General features: G+C 32.7%; 1 long non-coding RNA gene across 1 annotated transcript in view; it reads right to left on the bottom strand.

Annotated features, from left to right (window-relative positions):
• The window catches only part of LOC148285368 (uncharacterized), a 250466-nt gene extending 238479 nt beyond the window's left edge, over positions 1-11987 (bottom strand). Inside the window, exons 1-2 of the long non-coding RNA XR_015822324.1 lie at positions 11671-11987; positions 10301-10518 (exon numbers count right to left, since the gene is read on the bottom strand). This is a non-coding gene — a long non-coding RNA (uncharacterized LOC148285368). The remainder of the gene's footprint in view (positions 1-10300; positions 10519-11670) is intronic.
• Between the last annotated feature and the right edge of the window lie 15091 nt (positions 11988-27078).

The following is a 27078-nucleotide window of genomic DNA, read 5'->3' as shown; positions in this document are numbered from 1 at the left end:
AAAACCCTGGACGAGCGTTTTCGACTCGATGGTTACTCTCGGGTAAAAATCCTAAAAAGGAAATCGATAGGAGATAATATGTTCGATTCTCGGCCAGGTCAAAGCGATGTTTTTTTTTAAAGGTGGTTCATTGCAATAATTTGCTGTCCCTGGACTGGCACATGAAGCATAATACTGATCACCTTACTTTAATGCAACACGAGCTCGAAATACGCTGAATTCGCTGTACCAATACAGTGCCCTATGCATCACCGAGATCTTCTTTTTCCGCTCCTACTGGAGGTTGGCGACCATCGTTCTGAATTTATCGCGATCCTGGACTAGTCTAATCAGCGCTGCTGCATCCAGCACTGTCTGAGATTTCTGAGCCATGATGCTCTTTTCCGTCCCATACCCCGCCTGACCTCTAACTTTCCTTCCATAATAAGTTGAAGCAGGGCATACTTTTCATTGCAGAATATGTGACTAAAGTATGACGCTTTTCTTCTTTTGACAGTGGTCAGTAACTCCCTCTCTTTGTGCATAATACTTTAAACCGCTTCATTGGAGACACGATCAGTCCATGAGATTCGAAGCATTCTTCTGCACGACTGTATGACTGAAGTTCGAAGGCCTTAATTTTGTCCATCGTTGAAACATTAAGAGTCAACCATCAACAAGTCACTGAGATCACTAGTGGGGAAAGGAAAATGATGATGAAGTAACTATAATTCATGTTTAGTGGAAAGCACGTTTCGAAGACAAGACACTAGACCACAATCCGACTTATTAATGGCACCAAACAAATTATTTCCTTTGTTGATGTTTTTTAAATGCATTGATATTTTAAATATTTAATCGAATACGTATCACTGTCACGTTATTCTCTTGTCTTTTTATTTATAGGCATTCTTATGGGTAAACTCTTCAACATAATCCTTTCTTATTCCTATCGTTATAAAATTAAGGGTTTGCTTCAAGTACATAAAGACAAAATACATAGTAGTGTTTCTAGGTCACAAAACGTAAGTACGCGACCTAGAACAGGTGGTAATATCTTATTTCCCAAATTAAAAACAACTACAGCACATCATACTCACAGAGGAATATTTTTCTTTAATGAAATGAACAATGAAAATAAAAAGTAGAGTCAGGAATACAATATATTTAAGAAAGAAGTGAAAAGTTACATTTATAATTCTACTTTGAGTAGCACTGATTAAAAACACCGTTTTTAATTTATTGTAATTAATATATGTTATCATAAAAATATTAATAATAAAATAAACAAACTATTTTAAGACGCCACTCCCCATTATGTACAAAAGAATTGTTTTTATTTTACGTAATGGGAAACGCTTATGTAAATATATGTATTTAATTAATGTAAAAATTGTATTTAGTGGTAATATTATATTTAAATTTGTTATCTGAATAAATAAAATTTAAAAAAATAAAATCCTAACCTAATTCTAATATTTCCTTATCCTTTACATCCCTCTTAACGCCCTGGGAATGTAATTATGATTTTTTAACTATTTAATTTTTTTTTTGTTCATTAGGATGTTTACAAAAAATCTTGTATAGGTAAGAAAAACTTTAATTGGACTCATAGATTACTACTATTATGTCAATGATATAGGGAGTTCAGCCCCACGGGAAATTGAGTATAAAAAATGTTTTCTTACGTGCGCAAAAATTAGATGGTTAAATTGTACGACGAAATTTCTTGGAAATGTAATAAAAAAAATATTTATTAAAACGAACTACTTTGAACGTCGTCATTGGTTCATATGAATTAACCAATAATAAGAGAGTTGTGAAAGATTTCCGGTTTACGGTACGCCAACAGACTATTCGGCAGAACTGACCGAGAAGAAGCGGAAGAGAACTTGAGACGTCACACGCGTAGTAATTTCAGAACTACTTTTTTTTATCATAGCGCTGAAAATACGATACATAAAATTTAAAAAAAAACAAATAAAAAATAAAAATAAAAATATTTAAAACAAAACACGGAATTTTCTCATAGTTTTTCTAAATAAATAATTTATAAAAAAATCTAACGTTATTTTAACAAAAAAAAAGTATGCTAATGGAAACATTATACTTTATTAAAAACAACATGAAAATAAAATGTGGGTTGATAGATTTTGCGTTTTACCTATTTGCAGTCTAACTGCAAGATACCGAGAAAGATTATTGGAAATTCCAGTTTTTGATTTCCGTCTGCGCAAAAACTGTCTGAACAGAGCTGTCTGATCCACTTGACTTAAAAGCGTAAAAAAAACAAACAAGCGAACGTTGATAGAAAGCGATCCCTAATCAACCGGCGTAACAACAGAGCACACAACGGTCGTGATTGATCGGAACCAAACTGAACAAAACGAAGACCAGCGGACAGTGGTGCCAGGCTGGAAGGTCTCCAGCAACGTGGAAGTAGAAAGCCAATACTTGGAGCATGACTAAAGACCGATAGCTGATAGGAAGTTTGGAGACAGAGCGCAATCAACTCTTATCAGAAATGTGTTTCACCGAATGATACTCATGTAAGGGACATATATGTTATTTTGAAACAAAAATCATGCCTTTTAAAACAATTTTCGACTCATGCACAGTAACATCAATGCAATGTTTTTACTCAACCGTATCTCTTCGGATATTGACATCGTTCATTAGTGAAAAAAAGTTCAGAGGATAACATTCTTTCTCTATAATTGCTGGGTTTTTTATTTTACCATTTTTGTATATTAAAATTTCAGTATTAATTTATTCGTTTTATGTATGCATTGAACTATTTTGTAATGTTCATAAACGTTGATAAAATAAAATAAATAAATTGAAATAGGAAAAAGACTAACATCCACGTGCGAGAAAAAAAGACTAACATCACGCTCGGTTTCATTAGGATTTTTCTGACATAATTTCGTTTCGTAAATTCGTTCGTACGTCACGTATCCATCTCACTTTAACGCAATCAAAATCGTATTTCGCTCTCGTTCCCTCTCATACGATACGAATAAATTCACGAAACGAATTAGTTATACAATAAAGCCACAGTACAGTAATCGATCTAGAAATTACATTTATATTGTACCTGTGATGTATACAAAGTTTGGGAGTAGATCCTTGCACAAGGATTTAATGTACCAATTTCAAAATATAGAAACAAGACGTGCGATTTAAATAAGTATTTTTTTCAAACGTACTTTTAAAAAAAATGTTTCTTTGGTAGATCGACTGTTTATTTTGGATATTTTTAAAAACTTTATGATGTTTTTTCTTCAGCTTTTGTACGTGGTCTTTGAATGTTAATGTGTAAATATTCCTATAATTGAATGCTGTTATAATATGATTGTCCCTTAATGAGTTTTTCTGAAAATTCCTTGGGAATATTACATGAAATATATAGGTATTATATTACATTCATACAGTATTTATTCAATAAAATATACATATTATTACAATATTAATACATTATAAAGAAAACAAAGTATTAAAACTTATTTTGTCCCGATAAACTATTCAATAATAATTTGTCATCGGGTGCGTAAACATTAGTTTTAATTAATAATCAAAAAAGAGTAGAGACATAATATTGTATACGTATAAAATAATGAACATATCTTATTTTGTTTTTGATGCTTTGAAAAATATTATTTAGAAGAAAAATAAAACTCAACAAAACCAAATAAAAATGGTTTAAAAAATTATTTTTTTTGAAAAGGAACAAAATAGAGGAAAATAATACAGTTAAAATTAAAGAATAGCCATTTACTTGGATATATTTTAAATATAGGAAAAAAATATAAACACACATATAAATAGTGTGTGCTCATAATTCAATCAAAACAAGATAAAAAATAAAACAAAGTAAATCGAAAATTTACAGAAGAAATAAAAATAATAAGAAAAATAAAGTACCTATTAAAATTAAGATCTAAAAAATGTAAATAAAATAAGGAATAAATAAAAGAAAAGGTTAACCTAAGAAATTAACAAAAGTGTATTCAATGATATAAAAAATGTTATAATAATAAATCAATATGGGAACGTTCTGTCTACTAACCACTTTCGTAATAAAAACATAATTTTATTTTTATTATGACATGTTTTCATGTCAAGTGGCAACATATTAAATATTTTTGGAACAATGTGATCAAACGTACGTAGTCCATTTATATTTTTGAATTTTGGTTGTATTTTTGAATGAAAAAAAAAATGTGTATTTAAAAAAAACGAACTACTTTGAACGACGTCACTAGTTCATATGAATCAACCAATGATAAAGTTGTAAAATATTTCCGGTTTACGGTACCTCAATGTTTTTTTTTTTTAATCGAGCAAAAGGCTGCATGTTTTCAGGTCATTTACGAACTGCAGTGGTATGCATAAAAAGTGCACAACCATATTATATAAACAGGCTTCTGAATGTTGTCTGCAGAGCCGTCTTCTCGATTGGCAGATTACAATAAAGATAATATCCGCAACGCATTTTTATTTAGGCTTAAATCTTTAGCAATAGGAAAATATTTCGTCGAGATCGTAGAACAACGACGGTTGTGCGAAAAATGGGACATTGACTTTCTTTTAATTTTATTCGGTCTAAATATTTTTTTAAAGATGCTAATATGTCTTCCTGCCTATACTGATCATCGTAGTTTCGGATGTGACAGGGTTTAAAGAACACCTGTATGTAACGTCAAAGCAAACACAATATCTTACAAAGCCAATTTTTTTTCTTTGGAATGACGTTATAACCTTTATTATTTTATTTTACTTTTGGTGCTCATTTGTAAATATGAGAAAAATGGACACGGATGGAATAATGTCGAAATTGAAAAAGATATTGAAAAAGATATATAAATATTTTTTTGTCAGGTTTGAAAAAATACCCAAGTATCAAATGATACTTTTTCTAAAACGATTTCAAACCGCTCTCACGTAAACTTGAAAAAAATCTCATGCATCGTTGTTCTACGGTCGCAAAGATTTGACATACTAACGCGTACAAATATGAAACCTTTTTCTGTGATGCTTGGAATGAAATAATTAACGATGAATGAATTGTTACCAAAAGTATCCAATCAATTCAATCGATTTTAAATAAGGTTATTGTCACATAGATAAAATAGACGACCTAAAAATGTGAGCGTTCCATGAATAAAGCTCTGATAAAAGGAAAACATGTGGAACTGATGCCCATCCAATGCTGACAAAGGCAAAGAGAACTATTAGTTTTACAGTCGCAATATTGCCTCAAGTGAAATGAACAAAACATAATAAAATAATTTCCTTAATATTGACAAAAACTCATAACCTACTTGCGCAAGATGACACACATAAATAAATATTCGTGAAAATTGTACCGTTCTCAATAAAACAGTCGTCATCAGGTTCATTTTTATTTTTCGCGTCAATATGTATTAACTTTAGTACAAGGTTAAGTACCATTGTAATTTTTTCTAATTAAATTATTGTTATCCCACAATCGTGGCAGAATTTTTTACTCCGGTCGATGAATAAGAATCTATTAATTCAGCTCAAAATTGTCGTACGTCGCAGTTTTTTTTGTTTCAAATCAAAAGAATTTCGTAAAAAGGACCATATTTCGCCATATGATTTTTTTTAAATTAAAAAAAGAAATACTTGAGTTCTTATTTCTTACTCAAATGTTTAAATTTTCAGACTATTTCCTAAAAATCGTAAATAGCTTGTGTCTGTTCCGTACTGCGACAAACGTTGTTAAGCAACTCCCATATTAAAAAAAAAAAAAAACATTATCTTTTATATATATATAGATTGTGAACGAAAATTAGTTAATAGGTACTTAATTCATCAATTTAAAAAGGTTCATAATTAATTTTTTTAAATAATTATTACACAATATTTGAGTTTGTCCAAATTATCTTAGACAAGACTGGATTTCACATAATCCCTTATATAAGGTATTCTCCATCCATGTTGTTATTTGTTATCTAATGACTCCCGAGGGGGTGAACTCCAGTCTTTTGTCTACGAACATTTGGACAAACTCAAATATTGTAATGAAACCAACGGGTTCAAGAAGAAGTTTAAAAATTGAAAAATTGTTTTCAGGCGTTGCCTAGTATGTGAAATAATTCAGTCAGATGAATCTCTTCGCAACAATAAAGGTTTCAGCTCTTTAATTTCACTAAAATCAACAAGTGGAAGAATTGAAGAAATATGGATGTTCAAACATAGGCGAAATGGTGAATATTACACAGTGTGTAAAGTGGCCACTCAAACCAGCCAATGACAGGTCATAAGCCCTGTAAATGCCTAGACTTCCATACTCCCTTATTTAAGGTATTCTCCATCCCTGTTGTTATGCGTTAATAATTATTACATTTTAATTATCAAAAACAAAAGAAAATATCCTACCAATGAGGAATTTCAGCCCTACGGCAAATTGGATACAATTTTTTTTTTCTTACACGGGGTAAAAATTAGAGCATTAAATTGTAGGGCAAAGTTTCTTGAAAATAAAAAATATTTTGATAAAAACGCACTATTTTTAATGACGTCACTGGTTCATGTGAATCAACCTATGATCTGAGAGCTATGGAAGATTTCCGGTCTGCTTGTCGCTTCTGGACCAATGGGAAGAACTGAATGAGAATAAGCGGAAATGAACCTCTGACGTTACACGCGGAGTTATTTCAGAAATACAAAACTTTGAAAAATCGTAGCGCCGATAATACGATATATAAAAATTTAAAAAAATAATTTTTACTTAGTTTAACAGTCTATTAACAAATATTTTTTTTTTTAAAAACCACTGAACTTCTTCATTATAAGATTCGAATGATGCAACAATTTTCTATTAACGTCAAACTTGCAATTTTTAATTATTTTTTTGTTGTCCAACGTATAAACTTCTTAGCATACATAATACCTACGTAATATATTTTTTATTATCGGTTGGCAATGACCGTGTAAGATATACAAAGTACCTACATATTATGTACAACATTGTTCATATCAAATAATACACCCAATGGTAATGATAACCTCTTGATCCTGAGTCAACCACCCAAATTTAACCTATTTATTTATGTATATTTAATCAAAAGGAAAATAAATAAAATTGTTTTTAATTTTTTTCTGCATATTTTAATATATGTCGAATAGATGAATTTAATGTTAATGTCGTCATAATCTAAGTTTTGTGAGGTGATGAAACAACTTTTTTGAATGAAACATTGACAGATATTTTAATCACGAAATGATAAAAATAAACTGCCTGTGTGTCTCGTGGTTTAGTAGTCAGCACGTTAGGCTACTCCATCCTCAGCCCCGATTACAATGTGAAGTTAGGCGAGTTGAAAGTAAAGTAAAATCGAATTTTTAGTGCGAAAATGTGCATATGTGTATATTTCTGTTAAAGTATATTTGTCGGTTGTAAATAAACATGTGAATATTTCGTTTTTCACACAGAAAATCTATTTTACTTGAAAAACAAATTTAAAGATACCTACCTCTGTTAACTTCCCATTGCTACGAGTATCGAAATACTAAATTAGATGGTTTTTTATTAGGTTTTTCATTGATAAAAAATATATATGATTCCTCACTGGCAAATCCTGTGCATACAGGGTGTTCTTTAAACCCTGTCACATCCGAAACCACGATGATCAATATGGACAAGAAGACATATTAGCATACTTAAAAAAATATTTAGATCAAAGAAATTTCTTTTAAATAAAATATTTGAATAAACTAATTGTTACTTACTTCTGCAGGGGAGAAGCGGGGGAGCTCGGTTGTCGGTGTATCAGACTCCCTCTCCCCCCCTCGTTTCTCCCCTGCAGAAGTAAGCAACCATTTGCTTTTTTTGATTTTTTTTTTCGTTCTAAAAAATTATTTTGATGTGCCAAGATGTATTCTTGTTCATACTGGTCATCGTGGTTTCAGATGTGACAAGGTTTAATGAACACCCTGTTTACAATGCAACATATTTTTAAAAAGTTTTTTTGCCAATTATTTTTATTTTTTTAATTTTATACACAAAATTCAGTACGCAAAATATTTTTTTTTCTGTTTAATCGTTTTTTAGACAAATAACTGTTTAATACTTTAAAATTTAGTAAATAAAATATACAACATAGATTTTACGTGTTTTTTTATTATTTTCTTTTTTATTTTAAGGAAAAAAGAAATATTTGCGTTCTTACGATTTACCCAAATATTCCATTTTCATGGTCATTTTCCACAAGTTGTAAATAACTCACAAGTAGAAAATAGGAATCAAGTTGGGGTAGAGTGTGATTCGAACCACGGACCTTTGAGCCTTGAGTCCGAGACACTAGCCACGGGACCACAACCCGATTCCCGACTATTTGATAAATATACTATACTATAAATAAAACATACATTTTATATATTTTTAGACAATGAACAGGTTCTTTTATGTTCAAAATTGATAAATAATCTATAAACATCAACTTTAAATGTTTTTTTAAACTCTCATTGAAAAATGTGTGTGTAACGCACAATAAAAAAAATATATCAATAAAACTCTAAATATGTCATGTCGATTTGAGCATTTTCTACAAAAAAGAGGTTTATTATCATTTTACGTGTACTTAAGTCGAAATTTCATTAAAATACTGTTTTACGAAACTTCTGAGGTATTGAACTGTATCCGATATATATTATGCACGCGTCAATAGCAAAATATGTACGTACGATACAAAAAAAAACATAAAAAGTGCTTTATTTATTTAGTTTTTAATTGCTTACTTCTTAGCATGAACACTTCACCAATTTACTGCCGTGCTCTTTGTTTACGTTTATTTTTTTGTAAATTTATTGATATCATTTTAAGTTGTTATTAAAATAACTACACTCGTCCATGCGCTTTGTAGCTGCACGACGCGCGACGATTAGAAATCTACCTTCCATATGTGAATGTTATCAACTATAAAATACCTACATTTTGTAAATGGAGTTTAAAATTCCAACCGTCCATGTGCTTAGTAGCTGCAAGACGTGTTGTAATCTTAATCTTTTTGTTTTTTTTTTTTAATTTCATTAATACACTTAACTCCATTGTCACTTAAAAATGTGTAAATGGGGGCTAAATTTCTTACCGTTCATACGCTCTGTAGCTGCAAGACGTGCTGTAATCAAACTTCTGTCTATTTTAATTTAGAATAGACGCACTGTATCTGAATTATGCTATTTACATAAATTATCAAATAATAAAGTAGACTATTTTAACCTACTCTCCAAAATTGATCTTAATGTCCCCTTTCGCGAGACAAGAAATAAGTATTTATTCCATCTGCCAGTCTGTAGCACTAACTATGCACAACACTCTTTCCTCTATCATTCTTGCTCTAACTATAATGTTCTTTTTCTCCTATTGATATATTTTACATACCCCTTAATTTATTTAAAAATAAATTAAGACTTATTATTTCTGGCTGCGATACGATCCCACTTACTATTTAATGATGCACACTCCTGAACACTTACTCCCACACTAATACACATAAACACACATCTACACTTACTCTCATACAAATACACATCCTTTTGTTGTAACACAATTTAATAATATGTATGATTTTTATTTAGAAACTTTGCTGGTCTGTCTTTAAACTGTATTAAAAAAAAAAATATGATGGCCTTAATTCTCCAATGACCCGCCTTTGTCGTATTGTTAACTCAAGACAAGATCTGGACTTTTTTGGTTTAAGTTTACAACGATTAAACGAGCACTAAATAAATAGTCCAGATCTTGTCTCGATGTCCCTTATGTTTGTCAATGCTTCTTTTCTTTTTTAAATGTTTTAAACTATTCTTTTATTGTTATATTTAAACCCTATAAATTGTATACATGGACAATGTCCGTTAATAAATAAATAAATATCATTGTCGACTGTTTGTTTCTTTAAAATAAATAAATAATTTAAGTAGATCTTCAAAATCATTTGAATAAATTCTTGGCATGTGGTGGAAAAGTAATATGAAAAAGTACATTATTTTTCTTAAATTAAAAAGTTAAAATTAAATTTATATATTCATACAATCACTTTGTAAAGCGCACTTGAGGTATTATATTACGAAAATGGCGCAATATAAGTTATCCATAATTATTATTATTATTATTAATTGGAAACGATGAACTAGAATCCCAACCGTCCATGCGCTCTGTAGCTGTAAGACGTGCTGGAATATTTATTTATTGCACAACGCCCTTAAGGTGATTTTCACAAAAATGGCTCCATATAAATTATTTAACTTTGATGATAGTAATGCTTATCCAAGAATAAAATCCTAGAGAAATTACCTGTTAGGCCTCTCGTGTCTGGAGCAGCGGGTGCCAGTAGCCAGCACGCTAGCGACAGCAGCAACACTCCCCCCGCGCCCCTCTCCCCCCGCCACACCATCGTGTCTCTCCAAGGGGCTCACACACTCATAGGCACTTCCCTGCCTGGACACAACACACACTGTCACCCGGGGTCACTAATACCGCGATACAACAAACTGTCACTTCAATTATCAATCCTAAAAACCAAAAATAAAAAGAATCGATGATTTACAGATTTCCACTAACATTTTTAAGCTGCATGGCGAAGTAAAACGAGCGATGAAATCAATGATGAAATAATAAATTACGATTTTTGGCGGAGTTGGCAAAAATGTAGCAATGCTGCGGTTATTATGCGTGTTATTCTCCCCTTTCGAAAAATTACGTGGTATTGAGAAATTAGTGTCAATAAGTTGTGGGATACCGTACTCAATCAAAGGTACAAGTGGCTTCGTAACCTTTATTAACACCGTGAATAAATTAAGGTTTGTTTCGATAAACAAAGAATGATTGATGAATTAACTAAGTGGAGCGATCCCGCGATTGAGATGGGGTGAGTTTTGACAATGGAAACAATCGTGCTGTCAAAGTGGAACAGCGCCGCGATGGACTGAAAAAGTTTTAAAAAGTTGTAAAAAGGAAACTGTTTTTACGTCGCGAGCGATGGAAAAGTAAGGCAGCGGCGACAAAAGTAAAACAACTTGTGACAAGTAATGACACCGCTGACAAAGTGGAGCAATACTGTAATGAAGTGTCACGAAGCAAAAAGAAATGCAGATATTTGACCAGAATTGTGATGCGTTCTGGTCGCTATTACTAACATAACTGTTCAACGTCCCGTAAAATTATCCCGAGATTTTTTGCTGTTCGGTAAAAAAGGGATCATTTTTTAGGGTGGGATTTCAATACAATTAAGGCGAATAAGAAACCCATAGATTTCTCGTGAGAATATAAAAAGCGGGAAAGAAACAGTCGGTAGTATTAGCTTTTAGAAAGCGAGGTATTCGTAATTTCTCCGGAATTTCAAAGTCAACAGTGGGGAATTAGAAAGAGATAATGAGCGTAGTGAGTATTAATTATTGTTTAGGAATTTAGAAGCAAGATTAGCGAATGGACTAGTCGTGTCACTCGACAGCAGTCGCTGGTCTAGGTAGGTACAGTTATGTGACGTCGGTCCGCCTGATTTAATGTGCAAGCACGTCCGACAACGGTAAACTTTTAACACCGCGCCGACTCGAAAGTTCAAAATCATGAACGGAGAGCGAAATAATACGATCGAAATAACATGTAAATTGGACGAAAACATGTACAGGTATTTTTATTACGAATCAATTATTTGACAAACGAACCGAGAAGCACTTATTCGGAATCGGGTGTAATTTACGGAACACTTCCGCCACAGTCACCGGTCGGCGGTTGCTCGCTACTGCTGCACTCGGCGACCATAAAACTTTGTAAGACACTGCGAACTTTTTGTTCGGTCGCTACCGGCACAGGCGGCGGTGAGATCGGACGCGCGTCGTACGAATCGGGATAATCGCGGTCCAACGTCTCTTGCCTACGTGTCGACAATCCACGCAGGTGGCGGAAGAACAATAAAACTCGTATTTCGTGCGATCCACGGTCGGAGGTGGAGACACTCCGTACGTCCGACTCGAAATGTGGACTCGCGCACACTGCCACACTGGCGCGGGCGGCCGCTCGCGCTCGCCAACTTCTGGCGGCGGGGGCGAGCCGGAGGCGGCGGAGGCAGTGGGGGGTAATAACTTGATTCGAGTACCTAGCCGAGTACTACGGGCTGCGGCTACACAGCTCACAGGTGGTTGCCGGTGAGCTTGGCACTCTTGGCTGCCGCGGGTAGCCTTCTAGCCTTCTAGCCTTCGTCTTCAGCTCCAATCTCCGGGTGACTTCCACATTCGAGTATCCTCTAGTTCCTCGGGTGGACTCTTAGAATAGTACGTACAGTAAAACCCTAATTATCCGAATCGATTGGGACCGGGCCCCATTCGGATAATCAAAGATTCGGATAATTTGTTTTTTTTCTGAAAAATGGTCTATTTGAATTAATTCCTGTATGTTTGTATGTATTTATGTTCAAAATGGGAGAAAAAACTATTTTTAAAGATTTTAATTTTTATTATGAATTGTTTTAATTTATTTGTATTATATACTTGCTCGCTATCTTATTTCAGTTTTATGTACATATTATTACTTGTTACAATATGATTATTATTACCATCCTTTTATGTAAATATTATTCTGTCACAAAATGAGTTTTTTGTAACTCCCGGGAGTACAAAAAAATTTTTACGATTTAATAAAAATTCTTTTTTTAAAAAAAACGAGCTTTCGATTGTCGATTCACGGGCCAAAGGTTCAAATCCCACTCTACCACAACTCGATTTCCATTTTTCCAGCACAAGTTATTTACGACTTTTAGGAAATGGTCCGTAATTTTAAAATATTTTAGTAAATAATAAGAACTCAAGTATTTGTTTTGCGCCGTGGCGCAGTTGGTTTGACGGCCAACTGTGAAACTGGCGTCGCGGGTTCGGTTCCCGCGAGTTGCAAGAAAAAAATCCAAGAAAGATCTTTTTCTCAATTGGTCTGGGTGTTGTGGTGTATTTTTCATCACCTCCTTCCATATCCCCTCTATCTCACCTGCTGACAAGCCTCAAAATGGAGGCTTAGCGGGTTATTCCTTTAAAAAAATATAAAAAAATAATGAAAAAGCACCACTTGTACATGTTAACGCAAAAGATATTTTTTTTTTTGGGAATCGGCACGTTAAATATATCAAAAGATGAGAAGAAAGCATTATAGTTTGAGCAAGAACGATAGAGAAAAGAGCGTTGTGCATAGTTAGTGCTACAGACTGGCAGAAGATGGAATAAATACGTATTTCTTGTCACGCGAAAGGGGACAATTACGACAACATTTTTATAATAAATAATAACTAAATTTGTAGGAATAACGCATAAATAATACTATGTATGAAACTTTTTTATTAATTATAAAAAAAAAAACTTTTATTTACTCTTCTGTAAATCCAGCCCATGTCTCCAAACATTTGGACAAACTCAAAATATTGTTGATAATAAATTTGTTACAACAGAGAGGGAAAACATATTGAGATGGCAATATGGGATTCTAGGTATTTACAGAGCCTATGCTATTGCAATATATTTATATCTTAATAACTCTCTAGGAAGGAAATTCAGCCTATCTACAAACATTTGGACACACTAAAAACTTTGTTGATTAAACCAACTGGTATAAGAAGATGTATTCAAACTGGAAAATCGTTTTCAGGCGTTGTCTAGTAGGTGAATAGGGAAATATATCTTTACGTTTCTAAAGTAATGAAGGTATAAACACTGTCCAGTTTAAAAAAAAATGCTTATTATTCGTAGCATAAAAAATATTTTGAAATTTGTGATTTTGAATTCTCGCAAAAACAGTCATTCCATTGGCCACGCCTCTAATACGTCACGATTCATGTTTATTTGTTCCTGCCCATTCAAATTTGTTTAGAAAATTGTCACGAATCTTGACGTCACAACTGCCAAGGCCAAACATGTTGTGTTTTTCTAGCAACGTATTTTTATTCAAATTATTTTTTACATTTATGTATGAAAACATTTCTCCACAATATCCATTTTGATTTTGAAAATACTATTAATTATTCTTAATCCATTTCATATATTTTTATCGGTATTCGTAGTATGTGATATTTCAGTATTGGTTCAGCCGGATAATTCTCACTCACATGCTAAAGGTTTCGGCTCCTTTACTTCACAAAAGCCAATAGATGAAAGAGTTGAGGAAATAATGTGGCTACTAAAACCAGCCATTGACATGTAATTGTAAATGCCTAGACCGAAAGTCCCTTTCAAAATGTTTTCCCTCTCTTTGCAATAAATTTCAACAACCGAACCATCGCACATCCAAGGTTTTTCTAAGACATTTGTTCTCAAAACTCAGTATTCTGCTGTTTTGGTCCCTTTGGCGTTGTATTTTAATCGTTTTACCACTTATATTTACTACACATTGTCACATACATACAATACTCACACACTCATACACACCCTCACGCACCCTTTCACACAATATATATATATATGCTCACCCTCACTAACATGTACAATATTTAATTTTTTTATTTATATATACATATTTATACATAGAAAATTATTATGAAAAAAGTAGAAAGACTCAATGGTATACAGTAGACTTTGTGGGAGTGGAAGCGGGAGAGAGGTGTTTATAATTGAATTTGATTTAGTGATCGTTTGAAAGAAGACAACTTGTTATACACATTATATGTGAATGTGATGCTTTACATCATAAAAGGAGCCTCATCTTCGGGGAACCACTGGTTAAACCTGAGGATGTTTAAGAGCTCGCCTCCTACCAATAGCCCGATACTTTACGGATCTGGGCTTGGAGGGGGAATTTAGCGAAATGTAAACTCTCGCCATCCACAAAGTAGCCAGGCTTGCATAGCACTGACCCTTACCACTAAGAATAAGAATAATAATATATATGTGGTGTTAGCTTGATTAGAATGTAAGTGTTTTTTAATATTAAAAAAAAGGAGTTTGTGTAAAATCTCATTTAGGGACATGCAGATAACAATATTTATTTACAGAAGTATTTTAAACAATAGTATTATTTACAAAAGCAGAATAAAAATTATGATACATTATGAATCAGCAATTTACTGCAAAAATAATTTTATTTATTTATTTATATATACGCCCAATGGGCATTTTTATGGACACATTTATACGTAGAAAATTATTATAACAAAATTAGAAAGACTCAATGGTTTGTAGTAGACTTTGTGGGAGTGGAAGCGGGAGAGAGGTGTTTATAATTGAATTTGATTCAGTGATCGTTTGAAAGAAGACAACTTGTTATCAACGAAATCAAGACAGACCTAAGAATTCTGGGCATAGGAGAATGAAAACCATAAATAGTTTTATAAAACTGATGCACATAAACAAGTACTTAGCATAAATATTATTTTAAAAGTTATCGTCATAATGTAATTGAGACACATTATATAATTATATATTTCCACCGACATATTGATGCCATTGTATAAATTAAATAATGTGTTTTGTTTTTACCAGAAAAAAAAATACAATTCAATTGAATTTACCCTTGTGTAACAGATAATCGAAATACGCTTCATTTGATACATCAATGAAGTGCCCTATGCACCATTTGCTGCAGCAAGGGAAATGGTGATGATGTTTTTAGAGAAAAAAATTGAAACTTCAGCCCTACGGGAAATTGAATACAAAAAATCTTTTCCTATGCGCGGTAAAAATTTAACATAAACGGTAAGGTTTCTTTAAAATGTAAGAAAAATGTATTTAATTTTTTTTTTTTGTTCATTAGTATGTTTACAAAAAAGTGTTGTATAATTGAGAAAAACTTTCATTGAACTCATACATTACTATTATGTCAATAAGGAAGTTCAGTCCTACAGGAAATAGGATATAAACAATGTTTTCTTACGTGCGGTAAAAATTAGACTAAATAAAATACATTTATAAAAACGAACTACTTTGAACGACGTCACTAGTTCATATAAATCAACCAAATATAAGAGAGCCATAAGAGATATACGGTTTACTAACCGTCAACGGAACAATCGGAAGAACTAACCGAGAAGAGGCTGAAGAGAACTTATGACGTCACACGAACAAGTTATTTCAGAAATACAAACTTCCTCATATAGCGACTTGGTACGTAAGGTCTGACGAATAGACCGCCATTGCCCGCATCCATTACCCGCTTACAATCGCTGTACTATCGCTGTACCGAAAACAATGGAATAATTATGACAGTTCGCGTGAAAATTGTGCATTGTACCGAACCCCGAACAGCATACCTGGATACCATACTCTGTGCCATACCACCGCGGCTTTATTATGCCCAACAATGGAGCGCAGACTGCAATTATGTGCTACGTGTGTTAACAGTTAACTTGTATTAGCAATGCAATAATTAGCAGTGCCACTATACAATTAGCATTAGCAAATGGCGATTTGAGTTGCAAAATTTAAATATTATACTAAATTTGCAGTTAGTCGATTTAGCAGATAACACAGCAAATATTAGCATAATAATAATAATAATTGTGGATATCTTATATAGCGCCTTTTTCGTAATATAATACCTCAAGGGCGCTTTACAAAGTGATTATATAAAGATACAAATTTAATTTTTACTTTAACTTTTTAATTTAATAAAAATAATGTACTTTTTTATACTACTTTTCCACCACATGCTAAGAATTTATTCAAATGATTTAGAGAACAAGTGGGTTTTAAGTTTCTTCCGAAACATCACTTCACTCTCACAGTTTCGGATTTCTGCTGGGAGAGCATTCCATGCTGTAGAGCCTGCGACCGCAAATGCACGTTCGCCGAATTTAGTGCGCTGTTTGCGTAGAGATTTAGTAACTATTATTGTTCTTATATTATTATAGTGTATATTTATAATAAATGTAGCTTTAGAACAAGTATTTTTGTATCTAGTGAAGCTGCTAGGAATATTTTATCGCAATTTTTAGATGTCAGATACTTATTTTGTTTTATTTTGTATTGCAAGCATATAATTTAATTTTTATTACCAATAAATGCCATATTTCGGCACTGAATTGTAACTGTATTTTATATTAGATATAATATGGGGTAAATATTCAACTGAATAAGAAATATTTATTTATGTTTATTAATTAAAGCTGTTTTAGAATTTACTCAAATTATTTTTTTTTAAATTACTGAATGTTTTACAGTGTATTATCAAGTTAATGGTTTTATCGTTATTAATCTGTGGCCATGTTTTTCGCGTTTCAGGGAAACTCTGATGGCAGAAGAACCCCGGGGAAATTACTAAAAAGATGATAGCTGATAGCGACTGCACAAAAAGACAGATGCAGCGGCACAAACCAATCAATCGGATCTACAAAAGATTCTTAAAATCTGTAGCCAAAAATTGCAAGTGTTAAAGTTCTTCAAACGATTTTTTTCCAGTTTGACACGTCAGGAAAGGGTGACGCAAAATGTCCGAGAATCAAAATGATAATAATCAGTGGGGAAAAGACTTGTAACTTCTGGAAAACATGAGTCACTACTTTTTTAGCTTACCGATATTTTATTCTCATTTTAATTTTTTTTTGTGATACCTAAAATGGCACTTTCAGGCCCAGGGCCTCAATTACAATGGGAAGTTGACAGATTATCTCCGACTTTCTATAAAGGAAAACCGATAATTGTTTTCGAAAATGAGTATACTTGCAAGAACATATAAGTTATCTTCGTCGGTAACCTATAATTGAACAAGTTTAGAAATAAAAATGTATGCATGTTCTGCTTTTCACACAGAAAACTTAATTTTACTTTGTAGATAAATGTTATCTTCCCATTGTAATCGAAGCCCTGGAGTTATATATGTATAGAACTTATGAAAGAACATAGTAACATAGAAGGTAAAGTAATACAATACATTACTTCATTGGAAGTTGACAGAAATACGAATATGCAAAAAGAAAAATTGAATTTAGGTGGGGATAGGTACCCTTTTTATCCACATCTGTCTATACTGCGATGCTTCATGTGTAATGGTTTTAACCACAAAGTTCGCGATTGCAAAAATACCCTATCGTGTCCTAGATGTGCTGAGGCTCATGATTAAAAATTGTAATGAAAAAACAGACTAGTTCCAGTGTATAAATTGTATTATCACAAATGAAAGACTGAAATTAAAACTTAATATCAACCATCCGGTTTGAAGTAAGGAATGTGCAGTCTACAAAAAGAGAATCGAATCAGAGAAAAGAAAATTTGATTTAAAAGGGTTTCAAAAATAATGTTTTAAGTAATTTAGCCCATTGCGAAGAACTAAAAGTATTATTGAATGCGTATACACCATATATGCCGATGCTTAATGAAACATATGTATCCAATGAGATAACAAATAAAGTAATGTTTCTTGGATGTACGACAGTCAGATATGATTCGTCAAGTCGGCATACAGGAGGCGTAATGATCGTAATCCAAAGTAAAATTTATTTTAAGATAATTTCAACAACAAACAAAAATCACGACGTTCGTTATACAAGTTGAGAATAAATTTATAACAGGAACATTTGCACAAGTGAGTCATTCTCCAAATCGAGACCTTATTTTTTTATTGGATCTCTTATTTATTTATTTGACACTTTATATACATATACAATAAATATACATATAAGGGCGGGCATATTGCCTTAAGGCATCTCTTCGAAGGTTCGTGTCAAAAAACATGCAATGAAAAAGGCAAAAACAAAATTAGCAACGAAAAAATAACTACAGATCATCAAAAAGAAAATTAGAATTAAATGATAGAAAATATCGTTTTGTAATGAAAGTAATCAACAATAGCATACCTACTGAACTAATATATATTTAAAAAAACTAACCAATACAACAACTCTTGCGTGAACTTCAGAAACAGGGAGAGGACGCGTACAAAGTTTATTAAAGAATTCAACCAAGTGAATAATAAAAAATTAGAAATAAAAATAAGAAACAAAATGCGTCTGAATTTTAAAACGTTTGTTTGGTATAATGTAAATTATAACTAGTTATTTAAGTTTTTTTACGGCTATCTAAATAAATACATTACGCTTTAAATATAACACTGAAATATTTATTACATGAAATTATTCTAACAAACATAATTTCACATTAGCATTTGATATACTCCGCTGCAAATTATTTATATTGCATTAGCACGCTAACGAAATAAAAAATAGCAAAATTTTCGTCAGTAACTTCTAAAAATACCTATTTTTATTATACCTATTTAACTCTCCCCTGGGCCCCGATTACAATGGGAAGTTAACATTTATCTTCAATTTTATCTATATATGTATGAAAAGCAGAATATGCATACAATTTTTCTTCCAAACATGTTTATACTTAATTAATCATAAGTTACCGACGAAGATACTTTAAATTTTCATGCAAATATACTGTATTTTTGTACACAAATATCGGTTTTTCTTTATAGACAGTCGAAGATAACTCTGTTAACTTCCCATTGTAAACGGGGCCCTGCTCTGCTTTGTTTTACTCTTGAAACACAATGAGGGAAATTGTATGCAAGGGCGAATGTTTCCCGAGCCTTCGATATGAAGTTTTCATAATAATTGTTTTTAACTAATTGCCCCCGATCCTAATCACACGGCAAACAGTTCTGGGAAAATTTCTGAAAACAGATATGCATATTATTCTTCGTAGATACCTATGAAGGCAATGTATTATTTTAACCGCTAATCATTTTAAATGTTTGAAAATATAACAATTAAACGATTATAAAAAGTATTGTGCACTGATTTCACACCTGTGTCTGTGTCCGGCGGATGGAAAATACAATTATGTACGTGTGTGAAATAGAACCAGAATCCTGGACGAGTGTTTTCCACTCGCTGGCTACTATCAGGTAAAAATCCTGAGAAAGGAAATCGATTGTAGAGAAATCCGCTGCACGGTACCCCCAATACCCTTCGATGTACATACTCACTCGTTCCTCAAAACTCGATGATACGGTCGATAGTGTATCTTCAATTCAACAGAGAATTTATCTTCAACTATACTGTAATAGTGAAGGTATGGCTTTCGTACCTTCAAATGACGAACTTCAGCCCTACGGGAAATTGGATACAAAAATTATTTTCTTTCGCGGTGTAAAAATTAGAGCATTAAATTGTAGGGCAAAGTTTCTTGAAAATGTTCGGAAAAAATAATAAAAAATATTTTAATAAAAACGCACTATTTTGAATGACGTCGCTGGTTCATATGAATCAACCTATGATCTGAGAGCTATGGAAGATATCCGGTCTGCTTGCCGTTTCTGGACCAATGGGAAGAACTGAATGAGAATAAGCGGAAATGAACCTCTGACGTTACAAGCGGAGTTATTTCAGAAATACAAAACTTTAAAAAATCGTAGCGCTGATAATACGATACATAAAAATTGAAAAAAAAACAATTTTGGCTTAGTTTGATAGTCTATTAACAAATAAAAAATATTAAAAAACCACTGAACTTCCTCGTTATAGGGTCAAAGCACCAGTAAATGACCACATCCCAGTAAATGATCATTGGTTAATAAAACTAAATATAATAAGAATTGCTACATGTGTCCAATCAAAAAACTTTTAACACTAGAAACTATGACAAAAGCAGTAGGCGGACACATCTTTTGGTAAGAAACAAATCAATCAGTTTTGAACTGTGAGTTGTCAAAAGGTAATAGTGCGCCTTTCCGTTATTGTTCTGAGATTGATAGTGTTTTTATAAGGAAAGGTGTGGTAAGTGTTTTATTTGATGCTATTTCTTATGCAATTCTTTGAATATATCCATATTCTAATGTGTTAGGGTGTTTTATTATTTTTACGGGGTAGTAGTGGTCATTCACTGGTGATTCTGCTATTTTTTCGGAGTAATATTCGTATTTCAATAAAAAACTAAAAGGAAATAGAAAAATTAATGTGTTTTTTATTGTTTTCATTTATTTTGTACGCTTAAATAATGAAATTTTTACCTTTAATGTGGATTTTACTACAAGCTGAACCTTAAACGGTCATTCATTGATGCTTTGACCCTAATCGCTCCCATGCCATGGAGGTATCTTGAAGAAAGCACCGGTCGCTTTCAATGGTTTAACTGCTTTGGCGAGGAAGACACAACATATTGATGCATCAGTTTTGCTTTTTCTTGCCGCGAAGAAAACCTCACACCTTCTGAAGCTTCTTATTCTAGATGTGGCAATCTCCTTGCAGTTATTTAGCTCGTCAGACAAGGGGCAGGATGCCGGGTACCGGGTGCCGAATGAATGTACGAGTGTGGATGTACATACACATTATTACGTACGTACGTAGTCGAGTGGTGCGCGGTGTTAGGTTTGTTGATACAATGTGCGTTCGGCTGTACTAGAATACCGTGTGCTGTATGTTGTATCCACACTGGACTGGAGTTAACTTGCTGACAATAGTCCACCAGTAACGGTTTGTGTGTATTGTTAATCAAATCATGTCATTCATTCACGGCGTATTATCGTCCGGCTCTCAGTTTAGCAGGCGGATAGAGGCTATTATCGCTTGATCTTCACTTATCGGTCATACGATGGACCTCTGAGTCTGACTGCCGACTACCGAGCATTCACCGTACTCCGCACACTCTACCTACAATATTTATATCATCATCATCATTTCCCTGTCCGCACCCAGCGGTGCGTAGGTTAACACTCTAATTTTCCTTACATAGATCATTTTTGTTGCATGGGAGGTAAAGTAATCAGTCTTGCGTGTCGGGTGCCAGGCCAGAGATAATGAAATATTTCAGTGTAAAAACATCTTATAAAATTCATATTTCATATCAAATCGGGTTGTGGTCCTGTGGCTAGTGTCTCGGACTCACGGACCAAAGTTCCGTGGTTCGAATCTCACTTTACCCCAACTTGATTCCATTTTCTAATAGTGAGTTATTTACAACTCGTTGAAAATGGCCCTCAAAAATTAAATATTTGGGTAAATCATAAGAACGCAAATATTTCTTTTATAAAAAATAAAATAAAAAAACTATGTTGGGAATCAATGAGACCATGACCACGACGCGGACACAATTACTTAGGTTGGCAGTACCCAGAAAGTCCTATTACTTATGGCACACTTTAAAATAAACACAAGAGGGGCGTATTTCGGTTATTCCCATTTTTAAGAAAACATCTTGTAATTTATTATATAAATAAAAGACGAGTGATACTTCAATCCACAAATTTGGAATATTCAGTGACCGGTTTCATCGTTTTCGCGACATCTTCGAGACTGGTATCTTTATTAAGGAGTTCAATGTGTTTATACAAAACAGGGGTAAGGATAGATAATTCAAAATTATAGGAAAGTAAATTAAATAATTGATTGATTTGGTGTTTATTTTGTAGAACTCCATACTAAAACTTATAGTATTAGAAATCAAACACTGATTTGAGTCTACTGAACACTTTATTTTATTTTTATAAATATAAAAAATATAAAAACAAAAATACAAACGAATGTTCGTTTGAAAATGCCCTTACAAGGCGAAACAATTGTCACGAAATTTTTGTTTTTATATTTGTAAAAATAAAATAAAGTGTTCAGTAGACTTAAATCAGTGTTTGATATCTAATACTATAAGTTTAAATTTACTAAAGTTATTTTTATATTAAGGATCATTTTCAATTTTTTTTTTGGGTTAACTAATGAGTTGATATAATGCTATTTTAATGAGTTTAAGTATTTTATTTTTAGTCCCCCATCCTTCGTGAGTGTGATTTTTGTCAATTATGATTTCTGAAACACAAAGGGTAAAAGTCATTTGTAAAAATATATTGCAATGGGTAAAGTAATGGAGAATGCACGTGTGTTATCTGTTCAATAAGTAATTCTACATCGGGTTTATTTTTTAATCTATTAATTTCGAGAATTTCTAGTTTGTCAAGTTTATGGCCTATACGTGCAATATGAATTATCTATATTATCTATAGTAAATGCCTAGACTTCCATATTCCCTTCTCAAAAATTTTTCCCTCTCTGTTGAAATAAATTTAAATATGAACAACTCCCTAGGGAGCTAATCCAGCCAGTCTGCAAGCATTTGGACATAATCAAACATTGTTGAATTATCTATCCTTACCTCTGTTTTGTATAAACACATTGAACTCCTTAATAAGATACCAGTCTCAAAGATGTCGCGAAAGTGATGAAACGGGTCACTGGATATTCATTTATTTATTTATATTATAAATTACAAAGAACTTCCATCAAGAATTTTCACTTACAAACTTAAATGTTTCATCTTGTAATTGTAACTAAACACAGTTTTTCGAAAACTTATATAGTTTGTTTAAAAGTTATCTATTTTATAGACCATTCTATAATCTATTCTATAGACCATTCTATAATCTATTCTATAGACCATTCTATAATCTATTTTATAGACGGTCTATAGTTTTAACCACTACGAACGACTTACTTTTGAAATTTTCGGTGGCAATCTATAATATAATCCGCGGGCTTTTTAATAATAGCAATTCTATTTAAAAATCTGTTAACGAATTTTCATTTTTTAAAGGTGACTCCTACTGAGATTCATTGTCGTTTCAAGACTGTTTATAGTGACGATGCTGTTGATAGGTCTTTTGTAAATCGATGAATGATAAAATTTCGTAGTTGCGAGCCTGGGCCGCGATTATGAATGGCTATCTTCATCGATATAAAATAATACCGATATTTATGTACTAAAGTGTACATATTTGTATGAAAATTCGAAGTATCTCGTCGGTAACTGGTAATTGAACATATTTAGAAAAAAAAAATGTTAACATATTCTATTTTTCATACAGAAAACTTGATTTTACTTTGTAGATAAAATTAAAGATAAATTTTAACTTCCGACCAAAACACCTACCCTGGAAAAGCCATAATTGGGAAATATAACTTTTTAAAACATTTTTATAGTAATAAAGGTCTATGAAATACTGTCCAGTAAAAAAATGTTTTTTTTTGCTAATTATTAGTGGCATAAAAAATACTTTTAAATTTGTAATTTTAAATTCCTGCAAAAACGGCATTTCATTGGCCAAGCCCCTGATACGTAACGATTCATGTTTATTTGTTTTTGCCACTAAAATTTGTGTAGAACAATATCACGAATCTTGACGTCACAACAACCAAGGCCAAACACGTCGCGTATTTCTACGAACGTATTTTAATTGTATTTATTTTTTACATTTGTGTATGAAAACATTTCTTCACAATATCCATACTGATTTTGGAAAAACAATTAATTATTCTAAATCCATTTCATATATTTTTATCGGTATTCGTAGTATGTGATATTTCCCTCTTGTTGAAACACACAGCGGACGTCCGATCACTGCCACAGACTATAAACATCGCAAATTCGTCGACGATTTGATTCAAAATGACCGGCGAATCACTCAAAAGCGTATCGCTGACCATATTGGAAAATCCAAGGAACGTGTCGGCTTCATCAATAAACAATTGGGATACCGTAAAATCTGAAGAGGCTCTGCGAAATCTGAAGTTTGAACCGATTCCACACCCGTGATTTTTTTTTTCCTCTACTCAAGGGTACGGGTTACACAGCCAGAAGGCAGCCATCAAGTCCTGGATTCAAGAAAGTTGAAATAAATTTAAAAAACATGTTACACCTTGGGAGAAACGTGCTGGGCTTGATGGTGATTATGGTGAAAACTAAATATATGGTTTTGAAGCTTAAGAATTGTACTTTAAACGTATTTTCTGTCCAATCTTTACATTTGTTTTTGTCCGTGTTCTACAAGCATGTGTGAATTACTTTACAGCCTACCCTCGTAGTATGTAAAAAACAAGATTTTCTTTATTTTACTTTTATTAACGCGAGCAATATGTTTATGATTACTTTTATATAGCATCAGAGAGCGCGCTAGAAACATGATATTGCGTATTTTAAGCGAGTTATCATAATTTGGTTCATTACAATTTATAACTATTCTAAAAAATGCTGCCAAATGGTCATCTGTCAAACGGGAGCGATGTTTCACAGAGGAATCATCATCATCATTATTCCATTTCCACTCCCTCGTTGGAACATATGGTGTGCACGAAGATTTCCAGCTCTTGTGCATCCTCCTAAGTCAGGTTCGCGTCCCGTAGTTCTGACACGAACTCCCGACGAACAGTCAGCAGTGGACGTCCAGGATGTAGAGAATCTGATGCATTGTAAAGTAGGCAAGCGTGGTAAAGGCTCTCAGGAAGCATCCGCTGTACATGGCCAAGCTAGCCGTATCGCCTCCACCCACAGAGGAAAATTGATCCATTTTTTATTTCGAATAACATTGATATTTTCCTTCACAAAGTGAATTCCAAAAATAATTCGTATTAGAATGGCGGGCGACTAAGAACGGATACCCGATCGACGCTTTTGCCACCTATGCCATAAACAATTTAAATTTACTATAAATTAAAGAACAATTTTCATAAATCTGGCGAAAATATTAATAATTCGGATATTAGGAACTTTTTTTTATTTTTTATAAAAGAAACATTTGCGTTCTTATGATTTACCCAAATATTTTGAGGGCCATTTTCAACGAGTTGTAAATAACTCACTATTAGAAAATTGAAATCAAGTTGGGGTAGGAATCCCACAGACCTTTCAGTGAGTCCGAGACACTAGCCACATGACCACAACCCGATTCAATTTTACTAGTAACCATTATGTATTTTTTCTACGCTTTCTTTTGTCTATTTTTTATTCATTTTCCTAGTTTTTTTATTGAGAGTTTTAATATAACTTATATTCCTTTTTTAAGGTGTTTTTTTTTATTGTTTTAATTTTATTCTCTTAAAAAAATGTTTAAGTTTTTTATGATTTATACTTTTATAAATGTATAATTTGTAACACATTGCACGCTGTGAATAAGAAATTATAAAGAGTGACAGGTTATTATTATGTATCTTTTATGTACTCTTAGTATGTATGTTCAATTTTCTGCCATTGTTCCCTAATAAATTAAATTATATAAAAAAAATATTGTCTTTGCTAAATTAATTTATGTTATGTTTGTTCAGTTTCTTATACATGTAAGTTTTGTAATTGGCTTTAGCCATAAATTTTATAAATAAAAAACTGGAACACTGGGGAATAGTCAAACTGAAATGTATTATTCCAATGACCCACTTTTCAATGCAACAATTATTTCGCTAACAGATATTGTTGATATTTTTGCATGTTCACGCGTGTAGATGGTTTTTTGTGAGTTTTTATAATGGATTAAAAAAAAAGTTCATTAAAACAATAATCATACAGTTGTTAACGTTTTTGAAACAAAAATGACAAACCAGACAGCATCACATGTAAGTTATATTATTTTATATCGTTATACATTAAAAAAAAAATTAGTTTAGGAATTGAAATTATAAAAAAATACTTAAGTACGTCTCGAGCCCTTGGATCGGAATAATCGGCGCGCGTGCAGATAGAGTGAAGTGGCGTTATATTCTCTTTGCCTACCCTTACGGGGAAACGGCGTGATGGTTTGTTTGTTATTATTAATTCAAAGCTGCCGTTTTTGAGTTGTAATAGGTTTGTATTGGGAGTTCGAAATCTTTAGACTTCCATACTTCCTTTTTATGTTCTCCATCTCTGTTAGAATATCCCTTAATATATGTAAAAAATAAATAAACATGGACAGTAAAATAATCGTTAGCCGTTATTAAGGAGCGGTAAAATATTTTTTTTTGTATATTTTCGTACCGGTTTATGATGGAGCCCTTGACCTTTTTTTATACCGCTGAAGGGCCACTGGGCCGCCTTCATTATCAATATTATTATGTAGAGTTTGTAGGAAGATTGGGCACTAAAGGCAGGTAGGTCCAGGGCCTAGGTCTAGGGTGTAGGTAGTGGGTTTAGAAGAGTCAAATTTGAGAGTAAAAGTTGACCGCAATGAAGGCGAACAAAAACGTGTATTAGGTTGGACCGAACGACTGAACATTTAAAAAATATTTTTAAATACGCAAAACATTTACAGAGGTAGAAATAAAAGTAATTGCGTGTTGGTCAAATAAAGTTAAGAATACATATTACAACAGAGATGGAGAGCGTTTTAACGAAGGGAATAAGGGTGTCTAGGCATTTACAGGGTTG

Source organism: Micrasema longulum, unplaced genomic scaffold (genome assembly GCF_059751315.1).
Source record: "Micrasema longulum isolate JH-2025_06_02 unplaced genomic scaffold, ASM5975131v1 h1tg000040l, whole genome shotgun sequence".
NCBI lineage: Eukaryota > Metazoa > Arthropoda > Insecta > Trichoptera > Brachycentridae > Micrasema > Micrasema longulum.
This window is presented reverse-complemented; position numbering and strand designations above follow the sequence as displayed.